Genomic DNA, 21,081 nt, shown 5'->3' with positions numbered 1-21,081 from the left:
CCTTGTTCATAGTGTTACCAATTAAATGTGCTATGTGTAGCTTTTCACTACACTGAGCAGAGCTTTCCAACTGTCAAGGACACTTCTAGCCGTGTCCCTGTCAAACAGAAGCAGCCTTCATCTCGCCAGTGCACTCACTGACCCTACCCTTACCGTACAGTGTCCCTGTCAGGAGCCTTAATAGCTGGAACATAAATGGAATAATACATGAACCTCAGCCACTTGAGAGTGTCAGACTCTTGTTATCATTGCTGGCACTTCATGACCCATACTTTCTGAGTGTCTGCCACAATAAGGGGAAACCCATACACAACAGGGCTGTGGAGTTATATGAAGTGCACAGATGTTTATATCAATGATGTATCGCACCGTTTTTCCAAACAATGCTCACATTCTTGGCTGCCTAGGTGGACATGGAAGTGATGATCATCTTGACATTCCTGGCCATTTCCTCAAGCCGTCTGCACCTCCTTAAGTCTTCGGGCATAAACATACTTTCCAGCTGATGCATCCTCCAAGCAACGCAAATGGGGAGCGCATGAGCCCGGATTGTCAGCAGGTGCGAGGCCATAGATGACTTTCCAAGGATGTCAAGTCAACAGAAGACTCGTTAATGCTCTTCCCTTACCTCTGAAAACAAAGGCAGTGGAATTCAAGAGGATGCATACCTACATGCCTCAGATTATACAGATAGGTGCCTCTTAATAGGATCCTGAGCTGCTTGCCAGATATTGTGTATATATACACAGAGACGAGGGGACTTTTTCAGATGTTCAAAGATGCAGGTCACAGAAGATTAAAAAAAAACCCTCAGATGAAGGGATGGTGAACCATCACACAGTGGTACTGACATGATTGCTCTCTAAAAGAAGTGAGATGAAGGAACATAGACACTGTAGCAGGGAACTCCCAGTGTTTGATCACATTTTAAATATCACCATGGTGATTATAAGAATTGGTTTTAAAAGCAAAAATCGCTCAGTCTGTCACAGCTTGAATGAGTTCTCAGCAGATCTATGACAACGTGCCAAATGAATAAGGCCACAGCTTGCATAAATGACAGTGACGAAAGCGAAAAAAGCAAATTCAGCTTTAAAACGGATTTCATCAAAAGTGGTGACTGGGTTGATGCTGGGAGAAAAACAGCTTACTCACTAGAAGCTCATTCATTTCCATTTCTATGGCACTAGTCCTTTGTCCTCATCCAAAAAACATTTTATGAGTGGTTTTGAATGCTTTGCACAAGCTTTTCTGAAAGCCACAAGTGTACCCCTGAATTTCATTCCTCAGAGAAAAAGACTGGGAAACGCTTTATCAAAAGGAGAAGTTGAGAACCTTGTTTGGCTTTGATGAGAAGAAGCCATTGTTCCTTTGAATTCAGGCTAATTTAACTCTAAGGCTTTGAATTCCAAAATGGTCAACTGAGTGTAATTCAGGGAAAAGAGCCTGGCCATTTTCTCCATTTTGAACTTTGGACGGTGCTTCAGGAATGGCAAGCCAACAAACAAGGTACAAGTGGATCAGACTACATCAAAAATCAGAGAGACAGATTTCAGGTAATGCGGGATAAACAATCATGTTTTCCATTTGTGAAATTATAACCCATCGCTTAGTGATGCTAAACACAAAAAAATCAAAGAACGTAATAGAAACGGATGATAATCAGTAGATGTATGTTTGTGCAAAGAGTAATTTACATCAAGGGGTATTTCCACAGAGTCCCTGCAGAGATTATCAGTAGAAATATCATGGTTTTATATTTCACTTCAAATACTGAACATGTAGAGATATAAAAAGCCACGTAGAAAATATATGGTCAAACTATTTCATGATTCCATTAGATTCAACAGGAGTGCAACGTGGGACCACTTCTTGTGACTGTGAATATGAGAAACATATCGTCGACGTTCAGAGAAAAGCACCTTCATTTTTGTGGATTTTTTGTTTACTACATCATTTGAACACAGTAGCTCTCCTTCACACTGTTTGGAGTAAAATCATTTTTTACATGGACTTCTATTTAGTTTTTTTCCCTTCTCTTGTAAAAATGATTATTTTGGAGAGACTTTTTTCTTTTGACAATGACTCTATACAAAAATATAATAAAAATATCGCCCTGTGAAGGACTGGTGCCCCCTCCAGGGTGTATTCCCGCCTTGCGCCCAATGATTCCAGGTAGACTCTGGACCCACCGCGACCCTGAACTGGATAAGGGTTACAGATAATGAATGAATGAATGAATTAATAAAAATATGTATTTATTTGTACTTGGACATCATAGTGAATATTTATTCCAATTGCATAGTCCATATGTCTGTTTAGGCCTACCTCTCAGTTAGCACTACACAGATGATTAAATGATTCTGTAAGCGTTTACTTGTATTTGCATCCTGTTTATGAACATGGAAACCTTGAGCTCGGACAGCACAGTCACTGTTGAAGCCTCAGCTGTATTGTTGTGGTGTTTTAATCCGGCGTGCTGATTGATGACTCCATTACTCTCCTCCACACACGGCTGCAGCTGGCCCAGTTCACCGCTCCCTCTTCACGCGGGTGTCACCTGATTTATTTATTTTTCACTTCTGGAAACAAATACGTTTATAAAACAAACAAACAAAAACATCTCCCCTCACTGAACAACATCCTGATGATAAGAAAGCTCTGGCTTCTTCTGAGCGTCCAGCGTATTGTGGCCAGTCAGTTCCTGTGGGATAGGGTACGGCTGCCTGAGGGTTGGCTCTGGGGACAAAGACACGAACTACAGATCCAGATGGGGGTGAATACTTCTAAAGGAAAATGGGAAAAAAGGGGAAAAACCTCAGGCAGCTGTTCTTTCATTTACACAGAAAGAGACGGAGGCAATGTTTTTACAACAAAAAGAAGGTACAAAGTAGATCAAGGTGTTCGGCTGCTGTTGGGCTGCATGCTATGAGTCAGACCTCCCCAACTTCACACACACACACACACACACACACACACACACACACACACACACACAATAAATAAATACATATAAAGATTGTTTATCTCTATGAAATAATCATTTGCATTATTAATACTGAAGCACTGAAAGAAAATGATAAATAATATAAAATATAATACGTAATAATGTGATTCCTAAACTTTTAATAGTGAGCCTGCAGGTAAATCAATCTGAAACGAGAACAGCTCTCTCTGTAACACAGGTCAGGACCCAACTTTCCTGAAATGGGATGAAATATTTGATGAGAGAAGACATGGCTCATTGGTTGCTCACGCAGCTCCTAATCAGTCACAGGTGTGTGGTGCTGAGAGGTGTGAAGTCTGCAGGCCCAGCCACTTTTGCCGTAGGGGAGGTTCAGGAGCTGAAGCGCCCACACACACACACACACACACATACTGAATGATTGATCATATGAAGAGTGCAACCTTCCTATTGCAATTTCCCATTATTATCATGCGGTAAATTATTTTTTTTTCTAATATATTAAGTTCAGTAAATAAACTGTGCATTAAATTATGCAAAAATGTATGTTTCCCTGCAGAAAATGTGTTCTTATTTGGTTTTTGACTAGCCCAAAACTATTACATGTGACTACACGAATGAAAGACTGTGGTCACCGATATAAATCATTCATCTATTCATCTTCTGTAACCATTTCATGCAGATCATGGTCATGGTGGTCAGGAACCAACCTTGAAGTTGGCATGAATAATGGAACATTACATTCAGAACTCTGCATCATTTGGTGAACAGGCCAACATCTGACTACATTGGGTGGGTGGGCATTTGGATAATTTGTTTAAAAACGCTGATTTTCCTAAACAGGATATGCAAATAAGGGTGTAGTTTAATTGTGAGAAAAATGGCAGAAAAAGGAATACAATAACAGCATCCAATTTTTTTTAGAATGTTGAGGGCCATGCCTCTTTCTCTCTGTTTCCCTTTCTAAACATTGGCACACTGGCAAAGTAAGGTCAGAAATGCCCTGGCGTTCTTTTCTCAGCCTTGTTCTCTCTTCTGGTGCGGCTTTCAATAGAGCTACACACTCACGTGCCATTCTTAAAAAAACAAGAATTAACACTAATAAAGCAAAGAACACATAAAAATGAAGGAGGGAGTAAAGAACAAGGCAAATCTCGAAAAACAGATATAAGAGTGATATATCATTGGATGGGGCAATGATCCCTCTGGAAGGGCAATTCCCCTAGGCCACCTGTAGACACTTTACAGATTTGGTGCCTTCGCTTCTTAAATATTTTTAGCTGTTTGGAAGCTGTTAGCTGTTAGCTTCGGTTCTTAAATATTTTTAGCTGTTTGGAAGCTGTTAGCTTAGCTGTTAGCTTCGGTTCTTAAATATTTTTAGCTGTTTGGAAGCTGTTAGCTGTTAGCTGTTAGCTTCGGTTCTTAATTTTTTTAGCTGTTTGGAAAAAGCAATAGTAATTGCCAAATTAAAATGTTCTCAACAAAACCCCCTTCTCAACACCTTCAAATCTAAGGTTGTTTTATGCTGGTCTCAAAATGTTACCCAATTTCCCTGTACCTGTTCTGCCCTAACAGTGTTCTACTGTAAGGTACTGAAAATAAGTTTGAACTTTGCTTACTTACAATGTGGATCTAGCAAAATCTTCTGCTGCCATTTACTTAGTAACTGATATTAAGTTCAAGTTGAAATTCCCAAAGGTCTTGTAAACACAGAACATTATTAGTAACGAGGTGATTTTAAAAACCATCTCTCTCTCTAAAAAAAAAAACAGGTCCGGCTGGGGCAGATCGTTTCCACTTGTCTGGTCAGGTCATTGGGGCTCCAGAAAGCCTCACTGCTGCAAATGCAGTAAATCAGAGAGATTTCTCAAACTGTGTAACTTTTCAGGAGTGTGTGTGTTTGTGTGTGTCAGAGAGCCGCCAGGGAGTGGTTGTAAGGATGTTAAGGGCTAGTTGCTGCTAGATTGATACAGCATACAGCATGCCATCCAGGGCACACTGAAAAGAGGTCATAAAAAATGTACCCACTCGCAATAAATATTTCACTGACAAAAAAACTTGCAGTGCTCCAGTTAGTGAGGTCTTGGAGAGAATGAGAGGTCTGGGTAACTTCTAGTAACCGTATAATGATGTGTATAATTTAATTTTTTTTTTCTTAAAACCCTATTTCAAAATTAGAAACTGTGAAAAAAACATTTGACTTCATACTTCTAGTAAGATTTTGACACAATTTAATTAACGTTGATCTGTTTTTCTCTGAAATATACCTCTTTTGAATATAACAAAATGTGAACATTCATTCATTCATCTGTAACCCTTATCCAGTTCAGGGTCACGGTGGGTCTAGAGCCTACCTGGAATCATTGGTCACAAGGCAGGAACACACCCTGGAGGGGGCACCAGTCCTTCACAGGGCAACACAGACACACACACACGCACACCTACGGACACTTTTGAGTCGCCAATCCACCTACCAACGTGGTTTTTAGGACCGTGGGAGGAAACCGGAGCACCTGGAGGAAACCCACACAGACACAGAGAGAACACACCACACTCCTCACAGACAGTCACCCGGAGGAAACCCACGCAGACACAGAGAGAACACACCACACTCCTCACAGACAGTCACCCGGAGGAAACCCACGCAGACACAGGGAGAACACACCACACTCCTCACAGACAGTCACCTGGAAGAAACCCACGCAGACACAGAGAGAACACACCACACTCTTCACAGACAGTCACCCGGAGGAAACCCACGCAGACACAGGGAGAACACACCACACTCCTCACAGACAGTCACCTAGAGGAAACCCACACAGACACAGGGAGAACACACCACACTCCTCACAGACAGTCACCCGGAGCGGGACTTGAACCCACCACCTCCAGGCCCCTGGAGCTGTGTGACTGCGACACTACCTGCTGCACCCCCGTGCCGCCCAAGTGTGAACATACACAGGAGAAATAGATGCATGTATGCACTGGTTACTGGTCACAAATCACAGCAGAGGGTGCAATATAATTATAACCCAATAAAACCCAAGCTTTAACTTTAAAAGTTTATAAAAAAAAAACATTTTGTTCTTGACAGTCATGGGAATCACAGTTTTCTTTCTTTTTCTGGTTATATCTGTGCTCTGTTAATTAACAAACAGAGGCTAATCAAACTTATTTTCTGGTGCAGATATTGAAAATTACGACTGACTTGACAGTTGTGCTAAATTAATTATACACCTTCTTGTAAAAGGTAATAGAAAATAGATATTTTGCCACAAAATCTCTGAGCAGGGCTCGAGAAACATGATGAATTTCAACAAGTTGATAGGCTCACACGCCAAATATGGCATTTCTCACGCTGAGAAATGGTTAACTTCGCCGCAGAGAAATTAATCCTACAAACGAGTCAGTCCAATCAGAAAACAAGATTTCTTGTTGCCAGGTGAGGTCTGAAATAGGTTTCCGCTACAAGCACGCATGCGCATCGGACGTAACATAGGCTCCGAGTGCGTGCACAAGTTGTGGAAGAGATCCGTCAGGATCGTCAAGTAGTATATATATATATATATATATATATACTTTTTTATATTTAGCTATGCTTTTATACTTAGCGCCCCATCAATCTCACTCCAAGCAAACTTGAAAACTTGAGAGCCCTGTCTCTGAGTATTAGGGCAGTGTTTTCATGATAAAGAAGGAATGGTCGGTCTGGATTGGAGAATTTGGTGCAAGCAGAAACATGAGAATCTCCTCAAAACTCACCAAAAAACATACGCACCTGTTTTCTTTAAACACAACCAAACATCTGCACGTCCCTCTGATATCATCTCTGTCCTTTCTCCTTCCTGCACTCTTCCTAGTTGACTCAGAATCCCTGAGGAATTCCGAGTCCTCTTGCAATTCCATGGGTCCTCATCTAAGGAGTATTTCCAGCTCGATGTGCAATGGCCGATGGGTGCCAGTGGGCTACGGTTGTGCACACAGATGGGAGTGTAGCCCTCTGATAGCTTCCATATGTTGCGCTGTTCCTAAGGGCCCACCAAAACTTTGTGTGTGTGTTGTTTTTCTTTCCATCTTTCATCTTTCCCTCAAGTTTTTCCTCTTCAAAAGTGCCGACCAGTGAAGGATAGGTGAGCACACTCATGGAAAAATCAGGAGAGTGTTAAATCATGCCTACTGATAACGCACAAACAGTACAAATTGAACTTTGCTTTTTCTGCCTTTATTTATTCATTCAAATGAGATGAATAGTTCAGTTCATTCTTAATGATTTTTATGTGCCTGTTAAAACAAGCTATCACATGTAGTACAAGATGCTGAAAAGTCAAGATACATATATCTCTAGGGTCTTGCAAACATAAATATATATATATATATATATATATATATATATATATATATATATATATATATATATATATATATATATATATATATATATTTTTTTTTTTTTTTTTAAACAATACTTGTCTGTCATTGGTGTTTGACTGTTTTAAGTCACCCCAGGGATTCAGTGACATGGATCCATGTTGTTTTATGGTGAATAAGGGGCGCTTGAGAGCAGAATAGACTCTGTGGACACACTAGATCTGGGAGGTTTGCTCATCTGGCCTGACACATATGGGCAGTAATATCCCCCCTCTGATTATAATCCTCGAAGTCGACCTCATTAACCAGACATCCGCACTGAACCCTGTCAGAGCAGGGGCAGGGAGCAGCCCTGTCAATCAACACAGTCTGCCTGTAAAGAGAAGTAATCCAGAATCCTCACCAACAAGGTTTCCTTATAAATACTTGCTGCAATTAAAAACTGTGTGGAAGAAATCACACAGATGTTATGGGAAATAATCTGCTGAGTAAGAACAATGTTTGGGAATAAGAACATTTTTATGTTCAAAAGACACTGGAATGCAGTTCCTGATCCGCATTAAAAACCTCCGCACTCCTTTGGCTATTTGTCCACAAAATACTGCTGTGGAAACAAAAACCATGCAGCCAATCATGTCCTTAAAGGCTTTTGTTCAACAGTACCCAGCATTTACAACAAACAACCATGTCCCAAAAGCATTATAGTGCAAAACAATGAGTTATATGATAGAATTAGGATCACTTTAAGCACAGCTGGCCATATTTTTGACCCCCACAGTACAAAAACCATAGCTGTGATGCACTGGTGACCCGTCCAGGGCATGTTCCTCCATTGTGCCCCGTAATTAAGGGCAAGGGCCACTGCGACCCTTAAATGAAGAAATGACAGAAAATGGATTATAGGTTCCCAGTAAACACTGCTATAAAATGCAACTGTTAAGAGCAAAGAACAGAAAGGACAGTGAAGCAGTCATATAGCTACATTCTGGAGTGTATATTTTGCAAGAGAAAAATCTTTAAGTACTAAATCTTAATAATGAGGCTACGGGTGCTTAACTCCACTTTGAATACGTTCCAATGCCTCCCTAGAAATAACAGTCTTTATGGTGGAAGCTTGAGAAAGATGTAGTCCAGATTTCTCACAGAAAGACTAGAACGGTGTGACCCTGCATGAAAACTGACACCAGCAAAAGCACCATCTCTAATATAGAATTTATGACTTCCAATATTAAACCAAAACTGCCATATCCAGTCTTATATCAGTCCATCACTCTTATAGTGAAAGGGGCATTTTGCAGGATGCTGTCAAACTAAGCTTGGAATGAGCTTCCCACGCTCATCTGCCGAGTGCACACTGAGCATACAGGAACTACTGCCAACCTCATGGAGGGAAGCTACAACATCAAAAATGATACAAGCAGTGGGCAGTCTCCAGGTTCAAAAACTCAGAGGCTGACAAAGTGATTTATGGCAGCATGTCTTTTCCTGAATGTGACACAGGAGAGCCAGGCTTCAGTTTGTTTATATTAAAGTCTAAAGTCCAGGGAGCTCTCATAACATTCTGGCAATGTTTTTAGTTATCTAAGGTATGTGCAGCGGTGTCTCCAAATGATAACTCGTTAACTGGAAAAAAGGAGGAGGACTCTGCACCTTCATAAAACAAAAGTGTATTTTTTTATGTGAAGTTAAGAACAGGCCAGTAAGGGCCCATTTAGACTTGGCAGATTTTGTTAGATCATAATGGACGCTGTCCTCCTCCATAACTTACATAATGCAGTTTCTGCAGTGCTGAGCCTGGAGTAATTTTTTTATTCAGATTCTGAAGCTGTAATTTTAAGGCAAATATCCTCCCAGTGTTCCGTTAAAACACATTTGAACACATTAACTGCACAAAATCTTGAGCAGAGATAGGAGGGATGTGGAAAACATGACACTAGCTCATGTCTTCACATTGCTGTCTACATTATGAAACCAATGAGGCCAAGAAACTTAAACTAAACTGGCACGCAAAGATTTGTTAGCCAGCAGAGACTGTACAGCCAACAGTAAATGAAGGAAGCTGCAGGATGTGACTAAGTCTTCTTCTTTGGCAGTGATATGAAAACACTGAACACATTTACCCCTAATAAAAAGGTGGGTGAGTTACAGAATAAGTGCAAGGACAAGGGTGTAAGGAAACCATTTTCCTTCTGGTGCCCTGTCTCACTGCTGGACCGGCGCCTATGAAACAGATGGCAGGCAAACACTGAGGAAGATGCCCTGAGCGCTAACTTTGCTGGCTAGTCTTAGTGTGATAGAGCCTGCACTCTGTCTGTCCATATCTCCTGTGAAATCCCCCCAATATGCCACAAGCCATCACAGGATTAAGAGCCATGAGCAAGAAAACAGTTTGAACAGCAAACATACGGTCGGACTTTACCAAGTCTTTGGATTATTGGCTAGCTAACCAATGCTATATGTTGTGGTGGGGTTGACAGCCGGATGTGAAGGCCAAACTATGGCAAGCCTTATCCTCTCAGGACGGCATAATGAGGATTCAGATGGATACTACGAACTGAGCAGATTGTACACAATTAGTTTTAAAGATTTGGATTTAAAGAATCTTATTGGCTGAAGGAGGAAAACACAATCTTCTCTCAGTAAGAAACAAGAATGAAGAGCAGTTGCAAACCACAAGGTGAGCAAAATAATCTGATTATCGTTGTTTTAAATGTTATTCTAACAAGGACTGTCAAAAAACTAAATACATTTAGCAAAATAATTGTAGCAAAAGTTAATTCAATTTATGATATTGGGTATAATATATTTTTAAAAATTGCATCACATGGAATATTGAATAAAATATTTTCCTCAATACACTGCTACACCTTATTTTTGCATCGTAACAACAATATCACAAGGCACTCTCAAACCACTAATAACCATAATAATTATAATAATAAAAAATATGACAATCTAAAACCCCATATAATGGGGAGATTTTACATGCTGTTTGTGGACTCTAGCTAATCTTTTAGGAGTCCATTTTCTTCTTTTAAAAGAGGCTTGCCAGAGAAGATGAAGGCATTTTAACATAAGCCCGCAAGCATGCTCCCGACTCCCTGCCGGCATGTCTAATCTGGTTGTGAGGAATTGATTTGATCTTCTCCATCTGATGTCATGGGCGATCATAGAATCTAACAGATTCCAATCACAAAGACCAGCTCTCACCATTTGACCTTGGGGTTTCATGTGGACACATGAGAAGCACCCCGCTGAGCTCTGGATGGGCTGAGCAGCCTAGGCTTGGGCTGCTGGCTCCATTGATCTTCTGCTAACGCCATCACATCTATCTTCTCTGTGATGTTGAACACGGCAAAAGGACATAATATCGGCTGGGCATAATGTTCGTAGGATTTTTTTGAGAACAAAGAAACTTCCGTGTATAGGTCCCTGTGAAACTTTGGACTAGTTCAAACTTTCAACAGAAAAATGTATTTTCCCAAGATATAAATTAACATAAATGTTTCCATTAGCAGCTCTTTCTTGTTGATTTATACTCATTGGGAATTGTAGGAATATATTTGGTTTATCATTACTCAAAAGATGACAGAGGAGGAATGTGAACTTAGAGAGGCTCAAAGGCCACTTACGTAGTATGTAGTGGTCCTTCACTGATATCGTAATCTGAGTCAGGTACAGAAGAATGAATTCATTTCCACAGTCACTTTCCTATGGGAAAGTCCACAGGGTTCAACTGTTCTGTTTTAGAATTACCATGAGTCAATTATTGCAACATTTTTTTCTCCTTTAAACACGATGTGTTGAGATTCATCACACGCAGCGTTAGTCGATACCTGAGTGATGTAAAGAATTACCTAAGCACATGGCAAGCTGCCGTCTCTCCTGAGTGTAGCTAAAGAAAAAATATCAAAGGTGATTTGAGCTTGAACTTGACATGCTGATTTGCAAGTCTGTCTGATACATTATGCAGGGTTTCCTTGATTCTTTCCTTAAATACTCATGCAACACATGCAGTACCTCAGAGATTGGGAAACAGCGCCTCATCCCTTTCGTCTGCACACCTGGTCATGATGCACAGCTAGTGATACATGTATATTACTGTTTTTGTCTTTGAAGCGAGACCCCTCATCTGTGTGATCTTGCCCATTTAGGGGCATCCCTAGTATTTGGACTGTCGGTACCCACGATGCTAGGCCACCCTAGCTATGTCCCAATCGCGCACTATGTTACATGTACTGTAGTCACAAGTTTCAAATTTGGATATACTAAAAAAAATCCACAATGCATACTTAGAACAAGTCGAATTTTCAGCATGGTAAGAAATGACACTATTGTTCCACAATTTAACGAGAAACGGAATTGGAAAATTCCACTCACATCTGGAAAATACATGTTGGCTAAGTCCCAAATAGTGTACTTCACTAAAACTACTACTACTACACACAGACAGTGTCAAAAAATGTTAGACAGAAGAACGTAAAGCTTGTTTTAATGCAGAAATGATTATTGTATGAATTGCACTGTGCACTACACAGCGTGGAGTGAGAAATTTGAGATTCAAACTTTGAACCATTTGAAAAAATGTCAGAACAGGGTTGCAGCTGCAGTTTGGTATGGCACGAGTTGTCATAGCAACATTTCATCACCTCCTGTTAGTAATGTAAACTGTAGTATATGAATATGTTGTGTACTATCAGGCTAAACTCACACTTTTAAGGTTAGTACAAAGCATATACAGTACAGTATTAATGTGTAGTACACAACTGAGATGCAACCTCTCTTTTTCTGTAGCAGGTGTCAGTCACACCTTACCGTAGTAGTCTGCCCAACACATGCACCTAGAATCGAGATAGATGGCTCTGGAATCAGGGTTAAGGTGCTCTGAAGCCAGCGAAAATTGTGATTACATTTCGCAGCTCTCTGACATTCTGCTGTAGCAGGAAGTCTTCTCCCTTCAGGATCACATGTTTTTTGCTCGTCTAGCACTTTCCCTCTCCAGTTCTGAGCCAGACATTGAAGTGTTGTGGCTTTGCAGAGCCAGCCGTGCATGCATACCTACTGGATGTTTTCACAACTGACACATTGAAAGCTGTGCTGAAAACAAAGTCTGAGACTGTTAATATCCTCCTGTCAGTCATGCCAGGAACTCTGCAGGAGAAACTGAAAGGATTGCTTTGTCTCAGGGAGTTTATTATTAAATATCATTTCCAAAAGTCACAAAAACAATGTAAGGGAAACGCTATATATGGTTATATAAGGAACCATGACAGTGCTATTTACCATTTTTTACTGCTTTCCTTATAATAGAAAAGGTGCAGTACACTACACTGAACCATCACTGGATTAGGAACACGTTGTTTCTACACTCACTGTCTGTTTTATCAGCTCCACTGACTGTACCAAAACACATAGCCCACCTGTTTCTCTGCGTACTTCGATAACCCTGTTACACCCTGTTCTTTAATGATCAAGACCACCACAGAGCATGAGTGGTAGATCATTCACACTGATCAGTGACACTGAAATGATGGTAATGTGTTATTGTTTGCTGTGCTGGTATGAGTGGATAAGACACAAGAGCTACTTGAGGTTTTATCCATTCGCTGTTCACTGTCTGACACTACCTTGTAGATGGAAAGTCAGAGACAGTAGCTCATCTGTTGGTGCACAGTTTGTGTTGGTCATCCTTTAGTCCTTCCTCAGTGGACACAGGTTCCTGCCAACAAGACAGTGTTAGCTGGATATTTTTGGTTGCTGGACTATTCTCAGTCCAACGGTGACACTGAGGGCTTTAAATACTTAAGCTCCTGCTCAGACTACTGAAAAGCAGAGTGAGATTGGGATACGATAAGAAAGCATTCAGAGAAAAAGATGATCTACTGTCTGTAATTGTATAACTACGAAGTGCTCCAGTATGGTCAGTAGAATTATACCAACTGGAGCAGCTGGATATGAACCTTCTCCATATCCAATACAAAGTGTGCGCTCAAACCATCACTTGGCTTTGGAACACTGCAGCTGTGTTCCCTAGAGTGATGGTGCTCCATTCAACAATTTTGAGATGAGCTGGAGTTGCTTTTGTGATCAAAAAGTAATCATTCAACACTGGAACCTGATCTCACAAGTTCCTATGAAGTGAATTCAAACAAATCTTCACAAATCTTCACATAAATGATTTAGCAAAACAAAACAACTGCAAAACAAGCCCGAACAAGAAAAACTCCTCTGAACAGTATTTGACACAAATGACTAAACTAACAAGTGCTGTACTTCATTTAATCAGGTGTAAATGGCAGCGTTAAGAGCTGAGTAAATGTAATCACAGAACCTCCTGCTCTTGGCAGAGAGACCAAATCAGTTAGAGTGCTGAAACAGATGAAGGAAGAGGTCCACATTTGGCAAGCTACCAATGGAAAGGTACCTAAATAATAAAGGGGAAAATAATGTAGGAGTGTAATGTTCATGTCGAAAATTATATACAGGGCCGTCCAATTTAGTCCTATATATATATATTGTGTACTGAAGCAGAGTGAAGTTCAGAGACAGCACTGCTCTTCTGAGCCAACATATGGACAGAGACTGAACAGCTTAACTTCAGTTAAGAAGGCATAAGGATTTAATTAGAGATTTGACTTGAAGTTGGCTATGTGTGAATGGGCGGTTCCACTTTATTTACAAAGCAATTAAAAGAAAATAATGCTAAAAGCTAAGTAAAATCCAGGAGGGTCCATGTACTATTTGGATATTAGATACGGTAATCTGAAACCTGTTATCATTACATACTTTTATTGCAGGTTAAACACAATCCTTTAATCACTGCTTTTGGTTTAATTAGCAGTTCACATTCTTGTCACAATCTCTATCATGAGAATATTAGGATTTCAGTTTTTTTTTTAGCATGGTGGTCAAACAACAGGCAGCATGGTGGCGCAGCAGGTTAGTGTCACAGTCACACAGCTCCAGGGACCTGGAGGTTGTGGGTTCGATTCGCGCTCCGGGTGACTGTCTGTGAGGAGCGTGGTGTGTTCTCCCTGTGTCCGCGTGGGTTTCCTCTGGGTGCTCTGGTTTCCTCCCACAGTCCAAGAACACACGTTGGCAGGTGGATTGGTGACTCAAAAGTGTCCGTAGGTGTGACTGTGTGAGTGAATGTGTGAGTGTGTGTGTTGCCCTGTGAAGGACTGGCGCCCCCTTCAGGGTGTATTCCCGCCATGCGCCCAATGATTCCAGGTAGGCTCTGGACCTCCCGCGAACCTGAACTGGATAAGGGTTACAGATAATGGATGGATGGATGGATGGTCAAACAACAAGAAAACATGGACAAAATGGTTATTTTAAGACAAATCACAATCTTTAAAACCAAAACGTAAGCAAATACCAAACTTTAAAGAGAGCAAGAGCTTATAACTTTTTTCACTTCTGTTCTATATATCAAGATAAGGCTTTGGTTTTTAAAATGGCAGACGTATTGTCCAGAGATGTATGTGTAATGTGGTGTGAGATATGAGAAATGACGAAAAGTGGGTGAACACCTTTACCTGTTTGCTAGGTAAAAATATAAAGCAAAAGGGTGTAAGGGCTGAGGAAGAAAAAGAAAAAGAAAAATCAATCAATAAAGAAACCCAAGGTCCCCTACAAAGATACTATGCAATTCTGAGAAAACATCATCAAAATTAGTCTGTTTTTCTAAGGAATGTTCTTCTACTTGAACTTAGTTATCTTTTCAGCAGACGTCAATGATGACTCAAGCAGCTGTCCTTCAGTTTCTAAAAGCTCTTATCTTTAAGCATGCATGTTTAACAATGTCTCGTCTGAATTTCCTGAATGGCTTTAAAAGGCTATTCTTTTCAAGAGACTCACATAATGTAATCTCACCTTAGTGTCAAAATATGGCTCTACTAGCCTTCATCACTCCAAAAGGACATGAGTCTTTCTTGGGAAATTAGATAACTTGTGAAATAAAATCAGTAAATAAAAAATACAGCTGGAGTCTTGGAACAAGTGATGCACTGAAGCTCCCCCAACCTTGGAAAATGTCTAATGACGTGAAAAGTGTAGGAGGTAGAGCACAGTACATGAATCAGGCTTTTAGCCCCTCAGCTATGTTGTATTCATATAAATATGGGCAGGAAAAGTCCACTAATCTCTTATTTCTTTAATGCACTTCTGGCTTGTACGTGTCTAAATGACCGTATGCAGAATTCAAAGGGCGTAAATCTCAACTTAAGCAGCTCTCACTCTTGGCTGAATACCATTCATTGAACAAGTCCACACGTACAACTTTGAGCTTAGAGCTCTAATGACCTGCTTCCACTGTGAAGGGGATACCAAATCACACAACCTGCCCCCACCTACCCCCAAGTTTAATGCATGTGCATAGCCCTCCTACCCTTTTTTTCCCTGTGTTAAGGGCATTATCTATATTTACTGTATAAAAGTTTATGTTTATGAAGTTTAGGCAACACTTTAATGCCTGTTATAAATCAGTCATTGGGTGGATTATGGCTCAGAATAACAGTGAGCATAGAGATGGCTCATATCCAGTGTGTGAACAAAAAGTTGCTTCTATTTAGTCTGCCAAAAAAACAAAAAAAAACAACAACAATAGTATACTTGCTTAACTCTGCTTGAGTTTTGTTTTGTTTCAATTCCTCTTTTTGGTACTGTAACCAAACTTCAGACTGGCTTTCTCCAAATGATCTTCTTCTTCTTCTTCTCTCTCTCACTCTCTCTCTCTCTCTCTCTCTCTCTCACTCTCTCACTCTCTCACTCTCCTCTAATTTGCCGGCCACAGTTAGAAATCAGCCGACTGGGACTTGCCTGTAATTGAAGTCTCCACAGTGACTGCCTACAGCACAGGTTTCAGCGATGCACAAGGGAGGTTTCCTGGAGGAAACTCAATAAGCTGTTCACAGTTAAAGGCAGTCATCATCAGGCCTTTTCTGGCATAGGATGCAGAACAGCACTCATCAACAAAATATCTGGAAAAACATGTCTTTACCCTTCAAGCACCTCAATTTGAAGAAACCAAGTTGGTATATTTGCGTAATGTTCGATGATAACTGCTCATAAATTAACAGTAGTGTAAATGAAATACCAAGCCTGAAATGCACTACCATTTGGGATTACTGTTTCCAGTCCTATGAAACCTACTTCATTACAGGTCCATGTCCAAAATACTAACTTCAGGGGTTTCAAAACATTTACATTTTATTTGATTCCAAGTAGCATTTTTGGAGCATTTCTATTGGTCAATCTATCATGACATTTTCACACAATTTGAAGGACAGCTACTGGGTTCAAAATAATGTAGTAAAGTAAAAAATGAGAATAAAATGTTGTATATTTAGTAGTTTATCAAATGTCAAGGATGAACCATAATTCCTTGAATGATTTCAGCATATTATTTACCCTTAAATCAGGTCTGCTCTGCCCAGAAAACTACCTTCTGGTCGTTTGTGACAAACAATTTAAACTTTTAGCAGTTTAGTAGAAAAATTGAGCAGTTCGGTTATGGGTTGGTAAACAGAGATCCCCCCCCCCCACCCCCCTTAAGGCATTGCTTATTTTGTAGCCCACTGTGCAACCCCTGGAACCCCACTTCTTATTGTTCTTATAGTCTGGCAAGCGGACAGCATTATCATAGTAAAAAAAAAAAGATATAAAATGTTCAAAGGGACTGGAACAAGTATTGTTGGGTCTTTGGAGAATGCTCTGGAAACATTAATGTAGGTATTTACAGTGCATCAAAGGGGGAGGTAGAGTTTAAAAACACCTGCGCAGACGACAACACACTTAACCTTACACCTGAGCTCTGAAGCACATGCTTTGACACAAGGACCAACCTCTGAATCATAGTTTCCTGATTTTTGGGTCACAAAGCAGGTCACCAGTGCACCTGGAAATGCATGCAGAGGTTCTGACATGCCAGCAATGTGTGATGAATGGCCGGTGATGGAGTTCATTTAAGAACCTCATGAAAAGGGGAAAAAAATACAGAATCACGTGAATGAAGGCAAGACTCTCATTCTGCGGGCCTCACGAAATGCCAGCGTGTTGAAGTCAAACTGAATAGCGAGAGGCTGTTTATGGCCAATCTGGGCCAGTTGTTAAAGAGTTGGCTGTGTCACGCTCAGCTGTTGGAATATCACACATCTGAATTTATGTTATTGTGAGGACCACATGAAGTACCCTTCAAGCCAAAATGGAAATAACCAGACCAGTTGAGATGCTCCAAAACCTATTGTAGCGGCTGTGACGCAGTTCTCCCTCTCCCTCTATATATAATCAACGTGGGGAAGGAAGCTGATGACATGATTGCCTGTCAAGGGTCTGCTCTTCCTAATTAAAACAGGAAGAGGGATGATTCCTCTCACCCTCACTGAGTTATCATGCTCAGTGGCTCTGCTGTGGCCATGACTCAGCACTCCACTTCTTCCTTCTGATAGTACTAAAGAGAGAGAAACCAATAAGGGAAAGACACGTCACCTCCACAGCTTTGTTTACTCCACCCAGGATAAACTGGTGCTGATTACAGCCTACAGTGCCAGTTTTATTCCAAGAGACTAAATTAAAACAAAGCAAAACAATTAGGGGCAGTGTAGTAAACGAAGCAGAAGTCAGCATGAGGTGATTCCCCCAGCGAGGATGAAATAAATATGTTTGATGGGACAGTGGGTGACAATGTTCTCTCTATTGGTGCATTGGGAATGAGTCTTTAGGGGCCAAATGCCCATAATTCTTCAGCTATTTTCGGGTTCCCCTTGGCCTACATAATCTTTAATGAGTCGGGTTGAAGTTAGACAAGAGGGTCAGCAAAGCTGCACCAAAGCAGTCCACTGTGCTATAGCTGCACTGGAAGACTTGACATTAATCCTGAGGGGTAATATGGGCCTTCCTGTGGCTAATGAAATCCGAAGCTCGAAAATGGCCGCACCTAATGACACTCCCTGACAGTTTTTGAATTAAGCAGCCATGGCTGGGGATCAATCTAAATAGCACACAGATGGCCGGAGCATTTTTTCCCCTCTCGCAGTACCCTTAAGCGGTTGCATACGGTATCTATTTTGGCAACAAAGGGCGGCTTCTCTTCCAGGGAACAATGAAAGCTTGAGATAATTATTCTACACAAATCATCAAAAAGCACAGGGGACAACACAGGTGGCCAAATAATTGGTGGTCATCTTGGTTTTTGGCAAAGTTATCTATGACTAATAGAATGTATATGAGTAAGTTGACAAAAAGATGCACAGCATAAATGCACTACTCCCATTCCATACCTCACACAGATTTACAGCTGGATTACAACATTATTGAAGTTGTATTGCCACAAAAAAAAATGCTGTTTCTGTTTAAACAGTGACAGGAAAGATTTGCGAAAAGTCAAAAGTTTGAACACACAATCATTTCCTACACTGAAGACACCAAAACTATGGAATACCTTGTAAACGTCATCCTATCTGCTTAATCCACACATTCCATGACCCATTGATAATCTTTGATGTTTATTACAAATTTTAATTTGAATCTACTATGTAGAAAACATTCATTCATTCATTCATTATCTGTAACTCTTATCCAGTTCAGTGTCACGGTGGGTCCAGAACCTACCTGGAATCATTGGGCGCAAGGCGGGAATACACCCTGGAGGGGGCGCCAGTCCTTCACAGGGCAACACAGACACACACATTCACTCACACCTACGGACAATTTTGAGTCACCAATCCACCTACCAACGTGTGTTTTTGGACCGTGTGAGGAAACCGGAGCACCCGGAGGAAACCCACGCAGACACAGGAAGAACACACCACACTCCTCACAGACAGTCACCCGGAGGAAACCCATGCAGACACAGGGAGAACACACCACACTCCTCACAGACAGTCACCCGGAGGAAACCCATGCAGACACAGGGAGAACACACCACACTCCTCACAGATGTAGAAAACAATAAAAATATATTTGCTGTGTCCAAACTTTTGACTGGCACTGTGAAATGAAAAACATGAAATACTTGAAAGGGACATTTACACAAACTGTGAAATACAAGTAAGTCCGTTTTTGTGATCTGCCTTGTCTTACAAAATTCTTCACAGACGGTATATTTCAAACGGTCCCACCTCCTCATCTGAACATGTCCAATCACAGCGCTGGACCTGCATTTATGTGAGAGTGCAAAGACCAAGCTAAACGGAGCAAAACAAACAAGTGTGGAGAAATAAGAGTAGCGATTGAATATGGCAAATGTGAGAATTTGTGAGAATGTGAGTGTTTCTGCCTCTCGCGCCTCACTGTGCTCCCTGTGATATTGCAGTAAACAGAGCCTCATTTTCATTTAAAGGAACAGGTGCTGAATCCAATCATTCTGAACAGCACTGTTTAGACAGTGATCTGTGCTGTGTTTGATCCTTGTGGTATTTCTACCAAAACATGTCACAGATGTTTCATTAAGACCCCAGAGGACTGTGGGAACATGGTGAAAGGGGTATAATATGTCCCCTTTAATATCCATGACTAAAAGCTGTTTTAAGTGTCTCAAAGCAAATATTCTGCATACATACTTTAATTTCATTGAAGATTGCTGTAATTGGGATGGATTTCAGTCATGACACGATAATAAATCACTGGGGTGTTGATTATGTTTCTGCAAAGCATTTTTAAAAAGTTTTTACTCCTTCTTATCACTGTACCACCTGGTAATATAACGCTGAAAGGCAACAGAAGAAAATGGATCCATTCTGCTTTCTCATAAAGGCTTTGATGACAGAGCTTAACTTTGTGAGGAACCATGGCAACAAACAACTGCCAGCTATTTTCCCTCAGTCTGCTTCAATAACCCTGCTGACGTGAACACTCTTATGAACAAATGAGAAGAGAGTTCTCAAGATACACTCAGGTGATTAAATGGGTAGAACATCAGGGTTAAATTAAGAAAATATTTGAATGCAAATGGCCCAAAAATACATCAGTCATGCCTTTTTGAGTTTAGAACTTCTGCTCCATAGACACAGTAACAAAAACCATACGTAACATTATGCAACAAGGTCATGGCATTAAGAAGAATTTAGTTTCACCATAATGCATTTGCTGATTAGTAAACAAGGATTAGTATTTTTCCATTTGTGGGCGGCAAGATGACTGGGGTTGTGAGTTCAAACCCAGATTTGGATGACGGTCTCTCAGGAGTGGTGTGTTCTACTCGTGTCTGTAAGGGTTTCCTCCGAGTGCTGCGGATTCCTCCCACTGTTCAAAAAACCCATGTTGGTGTCCAGTGTGTGTGTGCGAAAGCCCTGTGATGACTGGTGCCTTCTTGAAGGTGTGTCCCTGCTTTACACGCAGTGATTCCAGACCCACCTTCAGTCTGAACTGGAAAATTGATTACAGACAATGAATGAATTAATGTTTCATTTGTGTGATACATGCCACATACAGACTTTTTCTTAATTTGCATATGGTGTTTGACCAATATTTAGGACATTAGTTTGTTTATGATCCAATTATGCGCACATACCCTCTCAGTTTATTACCATGAATTATAGGAAGCTACATTTTGATCTATTAGTACTGAGTATCAAGTCAATTACTGCATGGGTCTCAGAGTGCAGTACTAACAAATTCAGTACGTCAGAACCATGCACTTTAAGTGAGTAGAGTGATGTTCTGATTACTGCTACTATTGGTTCATTTGTGCATTCATGTCCTGTAACTGCTTCGTATGGTTGAGTGTCTCAATAGGTCAGGAGCCTACC

Source organism: Hoplias malabaricus, chromosome 17 (assembly GCF_029633855.1).
Source record: "Hoplias malabaricus isolate fHopMal1 chromosome 17, fHopMal1.hap1, whole genome shotgun sequence".
NCBI classification, from domain to species: domain Eukaryota; kingdom Metazoa; phylum Chordata; class Actinopteri; order Characiformes; family Erythrinidae; genus Hoplias; species Hoplias malabaricus.
The sequence above is the reverse complement of the archived record's forward strand: the minus strand, read 5'-3'. Positions refer to the sequence as shown.